The sequence below is a fragment of the Physeter macrocephalus genome, chromosome 16 (assembly GCF_002837175.3).
Source record: "Physeter macrocephalus isolate SW-GA chromosome 16, ASM283717v5, whole genome shotgun sequence".
NCBI lineage: Eukaryota > Metazoa > Chordata > Mammalia > Artiodactyla > Physeteridae > Physeter > Physeter macrocephalus.
Window position 1 is genome coordinate 15,728,319 of NC_041229.1, and position 18,164 is coordinate 15,746,482.

The following is an 18,164-nucleotide window of genomic DNA, read 5'->3' on the forward strand; positions in this document are numbered from 1 at the left end:
TCTTGTTGCAGAGCACGTGCTCTAGGTGCGTGGGCTTCAGTAGCTGTGGTGTGCGGACTCTAGAGCACAGGCTCAGTAGTTGTGGCGCATGGGCTTAGTTGCTCTGTGGCATGTGGGATCTTCGCGGACCAGGGCTCGAACCTGTGTCCCCTGCGTTGGCAGGCGAATTCTTAACCACTGCGCCACCAGGGAAGCCCTTCAATAGCTTACCATTTAGTGACCTTTTTGTGCCTGTGAGTATTAGCTATTATTATTATTGCAATAGGAATATATACACATGTACATAATCTTTCAATTTCTCCATATTAATTAAATGAACATTAGGACAATATTGAAATAAATGTCACAAATATTCAAATATGCTTCAAGAAATTCTCAACAAAATGTCCCCCCACCAAGTGCTTCTGTGACCCCTGGCTCTCAAGGGCCTCGGTGGGTGGAGCCTGTGGTTGTCATGTTTCTCTGCTAGGTCAGGAGCTAACCCCTGGCCTAGCAAGATGCTCCACGCGCTGTGAATTTGTCCCTTTTTCCTAGGAGCGGAACCAGCAGGCCTCTTTTCCTTGCCTTTTGGGACCAGAAGGCAGTGAACCAGGATGGGACATGCCTCTTCACAGAGTCAGACACACACAGGTGTCTTAAAGAGGAACGTGCATCTCTGAGTCTGTCATCAGAATTTTTATTTCAAGTCTGCATGACATGAGGATTGTTGGATTTCTGTCCTTTGGGTGTTTATGGAGGACACAAAAAAAGAATTACTCTGAGTAAATAAACAGAGAAGATTAAAGGCCTTCCTCTATGGGGGGCACCGTTTATGAGGCAGCAAGCCAGGAGAGTTGTTTCTGGGATTTTGTGATGCTGCTGCAGCCGTGAACCACATCTCATTTCTGAGTTGTTGCAGTTGGGGCTCCTCAGCTTCTGAGTCTTAGCATCCAGAGGCTCTGATCTCAGTCCATGTGTATGTGCTGGAAGTGTCCCTGCCAGCACACAGGTGAGTATGGACGTGCGTTTATCCCTGTAAATGTGGGTCTGTGTGTCTAAGGTGAGTGTGTGCACCATCTGTGCATGTGGGTGTGTATAGAGAATGTGTCTTGGGGTGACTGTGAATCTTTCTAGGGGTACAGATCATATATTATGCATGAATGTGCATTTGTATGCAGGGATCTGTGTTTTTGAGTGTGAAAATGGGGCAGGGTGTAAAACCTTGGGTGTATTTGGTGTGAACAGGTGTCTGAGTTTGGGAGCATGGGTCTCTGTGTTCACAGTGGAGTGTGGATGTGCATTTCTCAGCACGTGCCTCTGCCTGAGTGGGTGGGTGAGAGAGGGTCATGGGTGAGTGGACACACGTGCACTGCTCATGTGTAGCTCTGCAGACAGGTTCCTGCAGACTCCATATGCCCAGCTCCTGTGGCTCCTCCTGGCTTGGTTGCTGCCTCCGGTCCCTTGTGGTTCTGCCTTGCTGGTCCACAGAGAGATCAACACCCTTCAAACCAGCTGCCTCGTTGGCTGTGGCTCACTCGATTGGTCTCCCAATGCGTGCAGTTGCCATGGAAACCAAAGTAGATCTGTTTCTGTCTGCCACCAGGTCCCTGGGCTAGGGCAGCTGTGGGCCAAAGCCACCGTGGTGAGGGCTGGCTGGGAGGAAGCGAGGAGGGGTCTGGGGGACCCTCTGAGCCACCTTCTCTTCACATCCTCTTGGAGCCTCTTTTCTGCCTCCAAACACAAGGACAGGTCCCTGCTGTCAGACCACTGGGATCAAAACAGCCCTGTAAGACGAGGGCCTGAGCAGTTTACTTTTTCACACACATATAAAATCCTTTCCTGAAAAAAAGAAAATTCCACATTACTATGCATGTCGTTTGTATACCATTAATTCAGTGCCTAAAATAAAGTGGCTTTTAGGAGAGAGCTGGTGCTATCTGATAGGAGAACTCTGTACATGCTTTTGTGGCCTGACTTTATAATAGGCATCTGCTCAGAGTTCACTGCATTGGGAGAACTTGAACATAACAGTGTTAAGCATTGAAGAGATCACAGATCCTGTTTAGTTTTGAAAAACTGAGTAGCAAGCACAAACCTAGCTGTGTAAGCAAAGGGCAATACATTGTTAGGGAGACGTATAAAAGTGGCACGGCCATAACGCAAAGCTAGGGGATGATTAATAGGAGAGTTAGGATAGTGGTTAACTCCAGTGGTTAATGGAGAGGGTCACAGGAGAGGGGACTGGGGAAATGGGGGCTTCTAAGGCACTAATAACATTGTATGTCTTAACCCAGGTAGTGGAGACTCAGGTGATTGTTACTCTTTTCACAGCACATACATACTTTTACTCTTCTGTATGTGCGATGCCTGCAATAACAAATCACCCATGCTGAGCTTGTGGCCCTGGCTTGATTCGAGTAGGTGGTAAGAGGCAGTATGGGGTCAGGGGAGGAGGACAGGGTAGGAATCACGCTTTTATGGATGGGTTCTGGAGCTCCCTCTAGCACTGACTAGCCGGTATGTGACCTCAAGGAAGCCTCTCAACTTCTCCGAGCTACAGTTTCCTTGTCTGTAACATAATGATGAATGCATTGGACTTATTCAAGTAAAAATTAATTTTGAGCTTTCTTTGTGTGGGGCACTGTGCTAGGAAACAAAGTCATGTACAGATGTCACGGGAGCACATGATGGAGTGAGGTGAGCGCGCTGGAAGGGGCTCAATGATGATGATGATGACGACGACAACGGGAGAGGCTCTGGGGGGACAGAGCTGGGAGAGAGACGGCAGTGGAGGAGGTGAGTTTTGAATTGGGTCTTAAATGATGGGCCAGATTTCAAGTGGCTGAGACAGGGAAGGAGGAAATGAGGAAGGGGAGGCTCAGTGCTATCAAGGGGGAGAGGTACTTGGAGAAAAGCGCAGACCTGTGCGCCTGGAGTGCCAGAACTTGGAGGATGGCTGTGGCGTGGTATTTACAATGAGAATCTCCCCTGATTGGGCTGGAGAGGAAGACAACTGGCCCAGCTGGGGGAAGGGGTAGGGGAGAGGGAGAGGGAAGGTCAAGTGCTGTTTCCAGTCCCCCTGTCCTGGGTGCAGGTGACCACTTGGTCCCCAGGACGCTGATGCTCAAGACTGTGGGCCCCTGGAGACAATCTGGGCGCCCTCACCCCTGGGCCTCTGCATTGGCCAGGCTGTGAGAAAAGACCCCTCCCTCAGATGAAAGCCTTTGTTCCCAGGGCACATGAGGCCTCCACACCCCATACACATCCAGACAAGCCTCATGCAAGCCAGCTGCCGGGATGGGTGTGTGTGGCAGCAACACTCCTTGGAAAGGTCCCAGGGACAGGACAGCACTGGCCAGGATGTCTCGGACAGCCTTCAGGTTGGCCTCACCCTGCCCTGCCCAGCACCCACACTGGCCTGTTCCCTGTAATTTTGAGTGCATGGTAATAAGGGAAGGAGGCCTGGATTAGGGACCAGAGAAGCTGGGTCCACATCCTGGCTCCATCTCTTCGGTGGAGGGACAAGTCTCCAGCCTTCTCTGCCGGGTCTGAGGTGTCCTTGTCTCCAAAGTGAGGAGTGGACCACTAATCACACAGGAACTTTCCATGTAGGACAGTTTGCCCCTTCCAGGGGGGAATGACTTGCTCATCTCCGACCCTCACTTGCTGGGCATCATTTTCAGGAAACCATGCTGCTTGGTCTTGGTGAAGATGGTATCTTTCATTGTTGAAGTGAGTAAAGTGTTTTTGATGTTGCAAGAGTATAGCGTCAGGGCTCCAGAACACCGTCTCCCTGGGGGATGCCTGAATGATGACTTACTGGAGTGCCCCCTGGAGAAGCAAGGTCACCTGTGTTTGATTGTTCTGGGTGCACAGCACCTGGCCGGCAGATGAGCTTTGTGAGCAAGCTGGGAACTGGAGGCCGCCGGAGGTGGGGGCCAGGAAAACCAAATAAGAGGGTTTTCTCCTGACTGTTTGCTGCTGAGAATCCAGCGTTGGAGATGGGAGGTCCCCATTCAGGGACCGCTCACCCCAGGCAAGGTGGTGTCCACCTCACGGACCATGACAACTCCTAAGGAGGGAGTCTGATGCCCGTCATTTATGTATCCACTGAATACGTGGTAGGTGCTCAGTATTTATTGAACGAATGTCTTTGGGGCAAATTCAGTGTCACTGATATTCTTGAATTTGATGATTGGTGAAGGTAGGAGGAGGTAGCCTGGTGGTGTCAGGGGTCCACCATCACTACTCTTAGTGGCAGAGAGCATGCGTTTTGGAAACAGTTAAGGGTCTGAGTCCTGGTTCTTATATTTACTTGCTGTTTGACCTTGGGCTTCTGTAATCCTCAGTTTCTTCATCTCCAAACTGGGTGCCTTTAGTACCTGTGCACAGCACATGAGGATCAGATGAGATGAGTCATGTAGAGGGCGCAGCAAATGCTAGTTACTGCTCAGTCCACAGTAGACGGTGGCATGTGCGGTGTGGTCATTGGGGTGAGGGGGGTGCAGTGCGGAGTGGAGGTGGCGGAGGGAGGAGTCTGGCAGGAAGGCAGGTGGGTTCTTGGCGAGGCTTGTTTGTCAGTCAGGTGGAGGGCAGCGGGGGGTCATCAGGTCAGTGGTGTGTGGAGCTGAGAGTGAGAAAAACAAGCTTGGGTGAAGGGGAGAGACATGCTTAGCATGAGGCGGGGTGTTCACTTGGCCCGCTCATCCCTTCATGCACTCGTTCACTCAGCGAAGGTGCGCTAATCATCTAATCATCCACGTTGTCCCGAGCACGATTCTAGGCACCAGGGATACAGCAGTAGCGTAGGCACTTACTCTGGTGAAATCCCGTGGAATACTTTTATCATTCAACAAATGTGTTTGGGGCATTTGTCCATTGCATGTTTTTGTATTTATCTGCCTTGTGCTTTCTAGTAAGTCTTTTTCAGAATGTTCTAACTTCACCTGGGCAGACTATGAAGAAAAGGGAAAAATCTGTCCATGTTTAGATCAGAAGAGACGGGGGTGTGGGGACAGGTCACATCATGAGACTAGGGGGGAGTGGTATCGCAGGTGGCCCAGCGCCACTGGAAGGCCTGGAGGGAGGGGGTTTCCTAGCTTGATGCTGATGGGAAATTCAGGCCAGGAATTCAGCCGTGCAGCAGATCCCTCTCCTCCCTGCCCCTGCTCCATCTATCTGGGACCCTGCATCTCATGGCTGACATGGCTGTGCCTGGCTGACTCCAGATTTTACACAGTTCTTGACCATTATTGGCCTTCCCCCCAGCCTGTGGCTCCTGAGCCTCCCCCCTAAACTTACCTTGCCCCGCAAAGAGCAGCAACATCAGGACCAGAAAGAACCACACAGCCCCTTGGAGATAGCCCCTCTCTCAAGGATCAAGATGAATCACGGCGAGTAGAATTGGCAGTTATGACGATATGGTCCAGTGTGGTGTTCTGGTAAATTCTTGGTTCCTGTCTACAAGGATGCTTTGCTGAGTGGCTTAGGAGATCCCCCCAAGTTGTGGCACATCCACAGGGCATCGTCAGTAACCCTGAGAGCAACACCCCGTGCTGGAGATGCTGTATTAGTCAGGGTTCTCCAGAGAAACAGACCAATAGGATATGGAGATGTGTCCATTTATTTATTATATTTATTGGCTCGTGCAGTTATAGAGGCCAAGAAGTCCCACGATCTGCCGTAAGCAAGCTGGAGAACCAGGAGGGCCAGTGCTGTAATTCAGTCCAAGTCAGGAGGCCAGAGAACTAGGAAGCTGATGGTGTAAATCCCAGTCTGAATCTGAAGGCCCTAGGACCAGGAGCTCTGGTGGATGTCCCAGCTCAAGAGGAGAGCAAATTCACCCTTCTTCTACCTCTTTGTTCTGTTCAGGCCCTCAACAGATTGGTTGAAGCCCACCCACATTGGTGGGGGCGATCTTCTTTACTTAGTCTACTGATTCAAACACGAATCTCTTCCGGAGACACCCTAATAGACGCACCGGAAACAATGTTTTGCCATCTGGGCATCCCTTAGCCCCATCAAGTTGATGTATGAAATGAACCATCACGCATGCTCAGCCCCTCTTCCAACCTGGCCAACAGCCTAGTTGCTAGAACTCACTTTATTCACTCTTCCATCTGGGCCTTTGCTCCAATACCTTCCCCTGTTCTCAGTTCAGCAGAGTCCTACCTGCTTAAGCACTGTGTCAGAAAGAACACAGCCTCTGCAGTGGATGAATCCACATACAAATCTCAGCTCTGCCTTTTTCTGTATGAGCTTGGGCGAGTCACGTAAGCCCTGGCCTCTGCTTCTTCCTAGGTGAGAGGAATCTTGCAGGAGGATGTAAGGATCATAGGTGATGTGGGTAGTGCCCCTGGCACCTGGCAAAGCACTCAGCAGATGGCTGGATTCAGAGGCTTTGTTTCCTTTTTGGAAAAAGACTGGATGTGCTGACCTTATTTTAAATGTAGCTACTAAAAAGTCCACCTCCTCCACGAAGTCTCCCAGGCCACCCCGCAAACATCGTCTTTAGCCCTGTGCTGCTCCTAGGCCCCAGACCCTTGGTGATGTCATCTGGGAGGCCAACTCGATTGTGTGTTTTAGGGCAGGAGGGAGGGGAGTGTCTTGTCACCTTTACTCCCAGTCATGGAGCACTTACAATACATGGAGAATGTTTGCTGACTTGCGGAGGGTGGGCAGGAACCGCCTGGGGGAAAAAGAGCTGAGGGCTGGCCCCATGGTCTTGGCAGCCAGGACCTATCCAGGGGATGGGGAGGGACGGGCAGCCCTCTTCCTCACTTGCCCCCCGCCCCACCTCCATCTGGGGGCTCCCACTCCCTCCTCCCTGACCTTGTTTCTTGTTGGCTCAGCCCTGTCCTGCTAACGAGCTGAGCCAGCCTCTCTTATGTGCTGACTCAGTCCTGTGGCTCCTGCTTCCTCTGCCCTTGTTTGAAAATGCCACGTTAATTGCTCTGTAGCTTCAGGCTGCACTGGCAGGGGCATGGCCCCCCTCCCTTCTCCCCTTCCACATGCCCCAGCGGTCTCCAGCCCTGGGCCTGCCCTCTGTGGACAGGGCAGCGGGGCGGCTTGGGGAGAGGGGCAGAGGAGCAGAGAAGGGGATGGGCTATCACTGTCCATTAGGGAGAAATGGAGACGGGGAGGGGCTGGCACTCTTGGAGCCTGGCCCCATATTTCCTGGCCCTTGGGATCTGGGAGATGCCAGCCACTGCCAGGGTGGCCCTGGGAGGGAGAGTGAGAGGGGGGCTGTAAGCACTGGTGGGTGGCCTCTCGGGTCTGCGTCAGAGCTGAGGGCCAGGAGGGCGTGCTGGGAGGGAGACCTTAGACCTCAAACAGGGAGGAAGGAAGGAGGAAAGAAGAAGGAAGGAAGGAGGAAAGGAATGAAGGAGTGGGGAGAGAAGGAGGAGAGGGAGGGAGGGAGGAAGGAGGCCAGCGGTGATTCTTGCACAGAGAAACTCTCACGTAATTCCCACAGGATGAGCTACAGATGCACCATCCGGGGTGGGAATCAACAATGTTTAACAACGGTGTGGCACCAGCCCTTACTAACCAGGATGGATGCGGGGCCAGGTGCTGGGCAGGGTCCTGGAGGCCCCTGAGCTGTGCCAGAAGTTAACCCTTTGGTTGCTGGGTCTTGGGGAGGGTGGGGAGGGGAAAGAGCAGGGTGTCGGTAGTGAGGTGTTTCAATATTTTCACATGATGAGCTTCACAGCCTCTTGGTCTGTTTACTCTAGTCTTTGTTTAGTGAGTAGGTACAAGTGGAGGGTGAATGCCAGCCTGGAGCTGACAGGGGGAGGGAGCTGACCTCAGTGGGAAGTGGCAGAACGCAGACCTGGGTGACGGTGAGTCAGGCGCCCCGTGACAGTCTGAGGGACAGCGGGGGAAGATGCCCCACGAGGGCCTGCGGGACAGAGGATGGGTGAGGGCAGGGGCTGGGCAGACCTCCAGAGGCCCTGGGGGAGGCCTGAGATGATGCAAGCTAATTCATTTTTTAAAATTATTATGACAAAGACAGAGGAGGAAGGAAGAGAGGGGATTAGAGAGGAAGCTCTAACCCCCCACCCCACCCAGGGGGATTGTGAAGGTGTAGATGGATGAAAGACTTCTCTCTGGTGAGGGGGTAGCTGCCTCTTGGGGGTGCGCACCGTGTTTCCAGGTGGGTTTTCTGGCATCGGCGTCCTTGAAACGATCTGGCTAAGGGGAGCAGGCCCTCCTTCCTTTCCTTTCTTCTGCAGGAGCTTAGGGAGGTTGGGGGGTATGGGGGGGTGTCGGGCCGGGAGGGGCAGGAGGAGAGCGGTGAGGAGAGCAAGGAGAGCCAGGTAGGGCCTGCCCTCTCGGCTTTGCTCTCCCCAAGAACTCTTTCTGTTTGTCGTCTCCTCTCCAAAAGCGGAGACGTTTTCTGATCATCTTCCAACTTCTCGAACCAGAGGCTTTCTGCAGACTGCACAGCAGGGAGAAAGAAAGGAGGGGAGGAGGGAAGGAGCACGTGAGAAACAGTGGGCTTCCCAAGTAGGGGGGCATCTGCTCTGGATTCCAGATCCAAAATGCACCTGGGCGTTCGCATTAGGCACCCAGGGGACCCATGGACGGGCCAGTTTCGGTGCTTCTTAGGGCCCTGGTGGGAGTCCAGCTGGGGCAGGCCCCTTCCCCTCCCCACCACCCGGCACTTTGGGGCCTGCTGGTCATGTGCTTCTCTCCTCTTCCCTCCGTGGGTCTCCAGCCAGTCCGCCAGCTTGATGAATTAGCCCCACAGATACTCCGTAGGGAAAGCAAGCACATATCATGTATATCTTTGACAAGTTATTATTCTCCCTTATCAGGATTCGATGCATCCTGCACCCGCCATTACTCACACCGCACCCCCGCCCGCCTGGGCCCCGGCGCCAAGCCTGCTACTCGGCAGCGCCCGGCCGTGCGCCCTGCCTGGCGTCTGGGTTGTGGTGTGTGCCTGTGTGTGCGAGTGTGTGTCTGCGAGTGTGTGTGGAGAGCTCCGACCCGTCCTCCAGGCCGGAACCTGAGCAGGAGCCATCCTGGCCCCCTTTAGGCCCAATTGACTGGACTTCCTTCCCCAGGCAGGGGCTGGGCCCAAGACACGGACCTGGTGGCATTCTTTGGTTCTCTCGCAGGAGCCAGGAGCAGGGGTTTTGTCCCAAGGAATGTTCTGGTTTGGGCCTCATCCACGTCCATGTGGTAGGACTGTGGGGGGTGGGTCTACACCCTGTCCCCCAGCCCTGTTTCCCTCTGCTGCTGGGCCTGCCCCTGGCAGCGGGCAGGACTGACTGCTGGGCCACCTCCCCTCATCCCAAGGCTTCTTGGAGCCCAAAGGGGCCCCTCAGGGCCGACTCCCTCACCCGCCCTCCGCAGGTGGCTGAGGCCCAGTGTCTGGAGGCCTGGAGGGGCAGCCCTGATGAATGAGATGTAAGTGAATAGTATGCTCTTAGCCTGGCCACCGGCCCCCGATTTGTCACCTTTCACCCCAAGCATTCCCATTTCCCCAGAGGCAGGCTCCATCTTAACAAGTCCTTTACGTGGGAATCTAAATGGGGCCTTTGGAATTGCTGCTGGTGCACTCAGGCCTTGGGGTGGGGTGGGAGGCACCCTCGGGCTGGCTGGTGGGGGCTGGCACCCGGGGAGTCTGCCTGCTTCTGAGGTGGGTGGGTCCCTGCTGGGCTGGGGGTGACTCTGGGACTCCCAGCCCACCCTCCCCATAGCTGCCGCGAGCTGTAAGGCCCAGCCCTCCACCGGCTCAGCAGGGAGCGGAGACCTGAGGGCCAGCCCTTCCCCCGCAGGAGTCTTCTGTGCCCTCAGTGTCTGCTCCTCCGGCTCATGCTGCGCACTCCTGGGACCCTCCCCTGGCCTCTTTTGGGGCCACTGCCCAGCCCGTCAGTGCGCACTGGGTCACGGAGCGGGTGGGAGTGGAGCCTCCCGTGCGGGTGCCCACGGCTGTGTCCTCCCATGGGCTCGGTGTAGCCAACTGAGCAGGCTTCTGTGCCCAGGCTGTGGCCCAGGGGTCTCTGTACCAGAGACATACATGGTTCAAGCCTGCCCTCAGGGGCTCCCAGTCTAGTGGAGGAGGGCTGGGGGAAGGGAAGACTGATGTCCTGATAAGTATTCTGGGCCTGCTGCTGAGAGGTGCCTTGTACCCCTCTGGAGATAACTGGCAGCTAACGGGAGGGTGGGGGGAGGGAGGGCTCAGAGCAGGCTTCCCGGAGCGGGGAGTGCTGGGACGGGCAGGATTTAGGTGAGCAAGGAGAGGAGTGGGTGAGAGCATTGGAGAGAGGGCACCGGCCTTGTTTGGGAGAGTGCTGTGGGTCCCTGTCATTGCCCCGGGGCCAGACTCCTCCCTCCAGGGGCGCCCCCTCCTGACTTCTAATGCCCCCATCAGCTGGGGAGGGATGGGAGGCAGATGGGGTATAGAGGGTGAGTGGGAGTCTGACGTTGTTTGGCCTCTTGGGGCCGCATCGTCTAGGCCTCCAAGCTTCAGTACCTGGTAGAGTCTCAGGGGTCTAGCGCTGCCACGCTGGGTGTGCAGGTTCCCCTTTTCACTGGGGCTCAGGGCTCTGCACCCGGCCTGGCAAAGTGTGGATGTGTTGGTTGCAGTTAGTCTCAGAGCCACTAGAGGGAAGTCCCAGCCCACGTTTCCCTCTTTCCAGAAAGCTAACTGCCCAGGTAAGGATGGGAATTGGGGGTGGCAGGGTGCCAGTGCTTGTGTCCAGGCTGGGGTTCCTTGTGCTGGGAATGGGGGTGCCTGTTCTGCTGCCTCTCTGGGTTAGGGCCTGAGCTACTACTGCCTGAGCTCCTCAGTGCTGAGTGAGGGAACAAAAAAGTCTCTGGAAATTTTGAAGAAATGGGGAAAAGGTATTTTGTTGAAATATTTTAATATGATACTTATTTTAGTACCTTTTACAAAAATGGGTTATGCACATTAAAAGACTGTAGAATACCGTGCAGCTGGTGGTCAATGGCACCGTCCTGATGCCAGACTTCCTGGTTGGACTCCCAGCCCCACCACCTAATTGCTGAGTGACCTTGGGCAGGTTAAATAACATCTCCAAGCCTCAGTTACGCCTTCTGTAAAATGGGGATGATAGTACCTACCTCGTAGGATTATTGGAAAGACAAACACTGTAAAGGTCTCTTAAGCACATGCCCACTATATGGTAAGTGTTCAAGCAAGCGCAGCTCTTTCATTTTCATAACAAGCAATTACATTTGATTTAGATGGAAGAGTAAAGGCCCCCAATTTAAAGCAAAACCACTATTTTTCTTTCCGTTGATATTTAAAGAACTCCCCACTACCCAGTAAAGTAAAAGAGGTGGAAGAACCTCTCCCAGCCCTGACAGTTTCTAGGCTTTGTGCGGAATGAGTGAGTGCTGATTCGCACCTTAATTTATATCTCACGTTTCCTGAGGTGTGATTGCCTGCTGGGCACCCCCAGGCCCCCTCTGGGACGGAGTGCGGACACTTGGGCCCCCATCCCCCTTGCCACATAATCGGTTGCTGGCTCCGTGAGCCAGTGGTCCCTGGTCAGGGATCCACCTTGGAACCCTCTAGCTGGTGCGTCTCCACCCCAGTCACACACGGGAATCACATTAGTTTGCTATAAAAGCTACCACTGCCTGAGCCCCACCCCCGAGGTTCTGATTCACTTGGTCTGGGGTGGGGCCCAGGCATCAGGGTGATTAAAGGCTACCTGGGTGATGCCACAGAGAATGCAGTTGGGAGAACCAGGTGAAAAAGGTGCCTCTAGCCCCTCAGCCCTATGGCCTCACAGAATTCTGTACAAACTTAGGAAGAGACGTTTGGCTTGATGTAGGCAAGTCCTTTGGGATGTTAGTGAGGAGGCCTGGGTTCTAGCCTGGCTTGGTGGTTAACTCTGTACGGGCTTTTTGGTAAGCCCCCTGCCTCCGGGCCTCAGATTCCTCACCTGTCAAATGGGCTGAGTAGCACCCATTGGGCCTAAGGAGTCATGTGATGTGAGGATTAGATACGGACATGAGAGTGAGCACGCTGGGAAGGAGTGAAACCACGATGCAGTTCCTCTCACTTCACGTTCAGAGAAAGGGACTGTATTAGTTTCCTAGGGCTGCGGGAACACAGACCGGGCGGCTTAAACAACAGAAATGTGCTGTCTCACGGTTCTGGAGGCTGGAAGTCCAATATCAAGGTGTCAATGGGGTTGGCTCCTCTGAGGGCTGTCGGGGGGGACCTGTTCCAGCCCTACTGGCTTCGATGCCCTCTCATCCTGTCTTCACATCGTCTTCAATCAGTGTGTGTCTGTCTCTCTGTCCCATGTCCCCTTTTTATATGGATACCTCTGCTATTGGGTGACGGTCCATCCTAATGACCTCATTTTAACTTACCTCTTATCTCCAAATACTGTCACCTTCTGAGGTGCTGGGGGCTGGAACTTCGATGTAGCATTTTTAGGGGACACAGTTCAACACATAACAGGGAGTGAGCAAGTGACCGAGGGCTGGATTCAGAACATAGCAGCAAGAACAACACCCCCCAAACCCTGGAAGGGGACAGAGAGGGGGCAGAGACCAGGCTCAGCCTCCACCCTCAGGCAGCCCTCTTCATAGCTCCCTCCCTTTGCCGCTTCACCTGGGGCTGGTTTGCCTTCTAGGTCATGGGTGTGTGGGACAACACATGAGGGGGACAAAGTGTATGTGGTCCAGCTCTGGGGCCACCAGGCACACTGCAGTCCATGCAGGAGCTGCTTCCCGATCACGGCTCTTACCCAGTGTGGAGGTCCTGAGGGGGGCGGCGGTGGTGGGGGACAGGGGTCTGTTTGGTGGTACCTTTCAGTTACAGAGCAGGCAGGATGCTGCAGGCTTAGCCAGCTCCCCTCCTACCTTGACACTGGCTGGGGAGATGGGGAGATCAGGAATAGTGGGGAGAAAGGGCCTCCTGTAATACTTAGGCCAGGAGGGGCCCAGAGCTTGCAACTGACAAACACAGGGCTGCCTCCCTTCCTCCCGCCCCTCCCTGTCTGCACCCAGGAATCCACCAGGCAGAGGGTGGCGGGGGGGGGGGGGTCTGTGGTGAGTGAGCCTGCTGCTGCCAGGTATGCATCCGTATTTATCAGGGGTGAGTCCCTGGGAGGCAGCCGGATGCTGAGCACGCTGCTGGGCAAGGTGTCTGGGCCAGCTGCTCCCTTCATGGCCAGCCACTGGAAGGAGGGGATTCTGGAATGTCAGCCTGAACAGTGGTACCCTGATTTGAAATGTTTGCCAGTTTCTGTGGTGTAAATACTCCCACCATGGCTGATTTCATGCTACCAAAATGAAGTCAAAACGGGCTCACAAATCTGAAAATTTAACGTTATGGCCCAACCCCCTTGGTATGAAGAAGGAACTGAGGCCCAGAGGTGGAATAGCCCAAGGTCACATAGCACGTTGCTCAGGGGCTCAGCTGGACTATGTTGCCACACTGTGTTGGAGTGTGTCTGTCTTCCTGGTGTCACCATTGAGAATGGGTCCTCTGTGACAGTGGGGCAGGGAGATGAGGGGTGGACGGTGGGAGCTCTGCTTCCCAGCCTGTCCCAATAATAACACCTAACATCACAGGGCCCTTTGTAGTTTACCAAGTGCTCTCTTACCTGTTACCTTTAAATTTAATTTCCACAGCAATCCAGGGGCGGCATATATTGTTATTACATTTTATAGATGAGGAAACTGAGGCTGAGAGTGATTGTATGATTTCTAGGTCACGTGACTACTAAGTGGCCATGCATTCACCCAAACCTAGGTCTTCTGAGACCAGTCCTAGTTCTTCCTACTCCCTAAGGTGCTGAGGCCATGACGCCTCTCCAGCGGTCTGACGACCCTCCACCTACAGGAGGCCTAGAGCCCCTGTGCTGTCCACCCTGATATCAGCCTAGCACAGAGGTCCCTCAATTAGTGCCTGCTGTTGGGTGAGCTGACCCTTGGGCAATGGCCAGGGGGCTTAGCTTTACCCTCTGCTGCTCCCTAAGGGTGGTGCCCTTGATGCCTGGGTGCTGGCCACTCTCATCCCACCTGGTCTCTTTTCACCCAGGACTGGGACCCCCAGCTCACCTCACCTCAGGTCTTCTCAGGACTGTCCCCACCCCCTCAGCCTCTCCACCCCCCCACAGCCTCCCCAGGCCTTTCTCCCAAGACCTTGCCTGGCACAGGTGAGGAAGGTGTTCATGTATGTGGTTTCACCATGGTTCCTTTCCTGGAACAAGTTCCCTTCTTCATCCAGGAAGTCTCAGCCCCATGCCCATCTGTATCCCTCAGGTTGGGCCCAGCATGTTTAAGGGACCTGCAGCTTGTTTGGGAGATAGGAAGACAGGCAGACAGACCAACAGAGGGAGGAAAAGAAAGAAAGGCACCAAGGAAGAAAGACATGAAGATACCACATGTTAGGGAAACAGTAAAAAGCAGATAACCAGAGCAGATATGTGCTAGGCACTGTGCTAAGTCCTTACAATAACTCTCTGAGGTAAATACTATTTGATCCCCATCTGAGAGTTGAGGAAACTGAAGCTCAGGGAAATTAAGTATGTTGCCCAAGGTCACATAGCCAATGACTGTGAATCAAACCGCATATGTCTATTCTTACCCATCAGACTACCAGGCATTCTGGTTAAGAAGAGGGAGCCCAGAGTGAGTGAGACAAGGAGAGTGAGAAGTGAGAGAGTGAGTGATAGAGGCTGGGTGTCCATCCCAGCACCCATATATACCTTCAGGTGGGGGGCAGCTTGGGGTGCCACAGTCAAGAGGTAGTGCAGTGCAGCAAGGAGAAAGAGAACCTGATGAGGAATCAGGATAGGCTTTGTGGACTTGGATGAGTCACCTCACCTCTCTCAGCCGCTCGACAAGCAGCTGTGCACACGTTCCTGGAGCAGCCTGCACACAGCTTGCAGGAGCCAGGGTGGGCAAGAAGGACCCTGTCCTCCAAATACTGAGGATCTGTGCTATGATTGCTGCTTGTGATCACAGAGGTGCAGACAAAAAGACAGGTGGCCATATTTGTTGCACCTCTCCTATTGTTGCAAGCCCTCTGGCTGAAGTGACTTACAGGGTATTTAAGGGGCTGCCACCTTTTTTCCCTTTAATTTTACTCTTTTTCCCCTTTTGGGAGCCAGATATTAAAAACTAGAACATTCAAAAACAACTCCATATGTGGGGAAAATTAGAAAGTGATAGTGCCTGCCTATGGAAAGGCTCAGAAAAGACCTGAGAAGACTTTAGGTTTACATCTTAGGTGATCCTTGACACAGAGACAACCTACAACAATCAAACAAAACAATAACAAAAGCAGCAAACCCTGGGGTAAGGGGAGAATCTGATTTCCAGAGTTACAACATTATTAGATCTAAATGTCCGGTGTTTGAACAACAAAAAAATTCACAAGACATACAAAGAAACAAGAAAGTATGGCCCATCCAAAGGAAAAAAATAAATCAGAATAAGCTTCCCTGAAAAAGACCTGATGGCAGATATTCTAGACAAAGAGTTTAAAACAACTGTCTGAAAGATGTTCAAGGAACTAAAGGAAGACATGGAGAAAGTCAAGAAAACAATGTATGAACAAAATGGAAATACCAATAAAGAGGTAAAAAACCTAAGAAGAAACCAAAAGTAAATTCTTGATTTGAAAAGTACAATAATTGAAGTGAAAAATTCACTAGAGGGATTCAAAGGTAGATTTGAGCAGGAAGAAGAAGGAATCAGTGAACTTGAAGAGAGATCAATAGAAATTAACAAATTTGAGGAACAGAAAGAAAAAAGAGTAAAGAAAAGTGAACAGAGCCTAAGGGACCTGTGGGACATCATTAGGTGGACCAATGTAAGCACTGTGGGAGTCCCAGAAGGAGAAAAGAGAAGGAAAGGGACAGAGAGAGTGAAGAAATGATGGCTGAAAAGTCCCCAAATTTGATAAAATACATAAATATAAACATCCAAGAAGCTCAACAAACCCCAAATAAGACCCACACTGAGACATATTATAATCAAAAGCCAAGCTTTCAAAAGCCAAAGACAGGGAATCTAGAAAGCAGCAAGAGAGAAGCAAATTGTTTCATACAGGGATCTTTAATAAGAGTATCAGCAGATTTCTCATAAGAAACTTTGGAGGCAAGAAACATGGGCCCAAACTAGATAACCACATGCAGAAGAATAAAGTTGGACTCCTATCTTACATCATTCACAAAAATTAACTCTAAATGGATTAAAGACTTAAACATAGACCTGAAATCATAAAACTCCTATAAGAAAATGAGAAAAGCTCCTTGACATTAGTCTTGACAATGATTTTTTTGGCTATGACACCAAAGGCACAAGCAATAATAGCAAAAATTGATAAGTGGGACTGCATCAAACTAAAAAGTTTCTGCACAGCAAAATAAACAGTCAACAAAATGAAGAGGCAATCTATGGAATGAGGGAGAATATTTGCAAATCATATATCAGATAAGAGGGTTAATATCCAAAATATATAAAGAACTGATACAACCCAATAGCAAAAGCACAAACAATCCAATTAAAAAAATGGATGGAGGAACTGAACAAACATTTTTCCAAAGAAGATATACAAATGGCCAATAGGTGCATGAAAAGATGCTCAACAATCATCAGGGAATGCAAATCAAAACCACAATGAGATAACACCTTGCACCTGTTAGAATAGGTATCATCAAAAAGACCAGATATAACAAGTGTTGGCGAAGATATGGAGTAAAGGGAATCCTTGTGCACTGTTGGTGGAAATGTAAATTGGTAAAGCTACTATAGAAAACAGTACAGAAGTTCCTCAACGAATTAAAAATAGAACTACCGTATGATCTGACATTTCTACTTCTGGGTGTATACCCAGAAGAATTGAAAGCAGAGTCTTGAAGAAATAACTGCACTCCCATATTCATTGCAGCATTATTCAAAATACCAAGATACAGAAACAATGTAAGTGTTTATCAATGGGTGAATGGATAAGAAAAATGTGAGATATATACATATGTGTGCCTATACATATACATATATATGTATATGTATAGGCACACCTATGTATATATTGGAGATGGATGGTGCTGATGGTTGCACATTATGAATGTATTTAATATCACTAAATTATACACTTAAAATGGTTAAGATGGTAAGTTTTAGGTTATGTGTATTTTATCACAGTAAAACATTGAAAAAAAAGGATACGATCACACAGTTGTTCATCCAATAAAATATAGTGAGCATCTATCTACTATCTTTCAGCTACTGAGAATAAAAGTAAGCAAGACAAACACCATCTGAGTTCCTTTTGGGGCTTCCAATCTAGAGGGTGATACAGGTCAATACAATAGAGAGGGGTAAGTGGTAAGTCCAGGAAGTGATGGTAATCAAAGGAGGAGTACTTGACCCAGTTTAGGGTGTCAGGGAAGGCTTCCTGGAGGAAGTGGCACTGAAGCTGAGACAGGACAATAAGTAAGAGTTGGTTATGCTAAAGTTTGGATTATGGAAGAGGGAGGGTATTACAGGAGACAGCATGGAGGGAATGAAAGTAGTTGGATTCACCTGTATAAAGAAGTTCTTTTATTTGCCTAAAACATGCCTTGATCTAATTTTAAAGGTGTCCTCGAGCTCTAGGAGTTAGATTTTGTGTCCTAAGAACTCTTTGCCTAACCCAAGGTAATAAATATATTCTTTTAGAACTTTATATTTTTAGGTCTACATTTAGGTCCATGATTCATTTCAAGTTAACTTTTGTTTAAGGTATAAGATATGTGTTGAGACTCTCTCACAATCTCTCTCACAATCAATCTAACATGGCACTATCTAACACAAAGCCTATTTTATGATAAAGTGTTGAATATCTCTTGTAATTTATTGAATTCTGTACCCAAAGTGAGAAATAGACTAGTTGTATGGGTACAGAATGGTTGTAAGTGTATTGGTTGTTTACCTCATGATTGCATGGCTGACTGGGAGCTGAGGCTTACTGCTGTTGCCCAGCATCACAAGAGAGTATCATACTGTATATCACCAGTCCAGGAAAAGATCCGATTGCAAAATTTGAAGCATGGTTTCTCCTGAATGCATATCACTTACATACCATCCTGAACTTGAAATATCTTAAGTTGAATTATCATATGTTGGGGACTGTCTGTATTGTTTTTGTTGTTGGTTTATCAATATGGTGAATTATACTGATAGATCTCTATTAG

The 18,164-nt window shown here is 50.8% G+C and overlaps 1 long non-coding RNA gene across 1 annotated transcript in view; it reads left to right on the forward strand.

Annotated features, from left to right (window-relative positions):
* Positions 1-740: 740 nt before the first annotated feature.
* LOC114488058 (uncharacterized) overlaps positions 741-18,164 on the forward strand; it is a 39,643-nt gene continuing 22,219 nt past the window's right edge. The window contains exons 1-2 of the long non-coding RNA XR_003683746.1: positions 741-988; positions 2,630-2,775. This is a non-coding gene — a long non-coding RNA (uncharacterized lncRNA). The remainder of the gene's footprint in view (positions 989-2,629; positions 2,776-18,164) is intronic.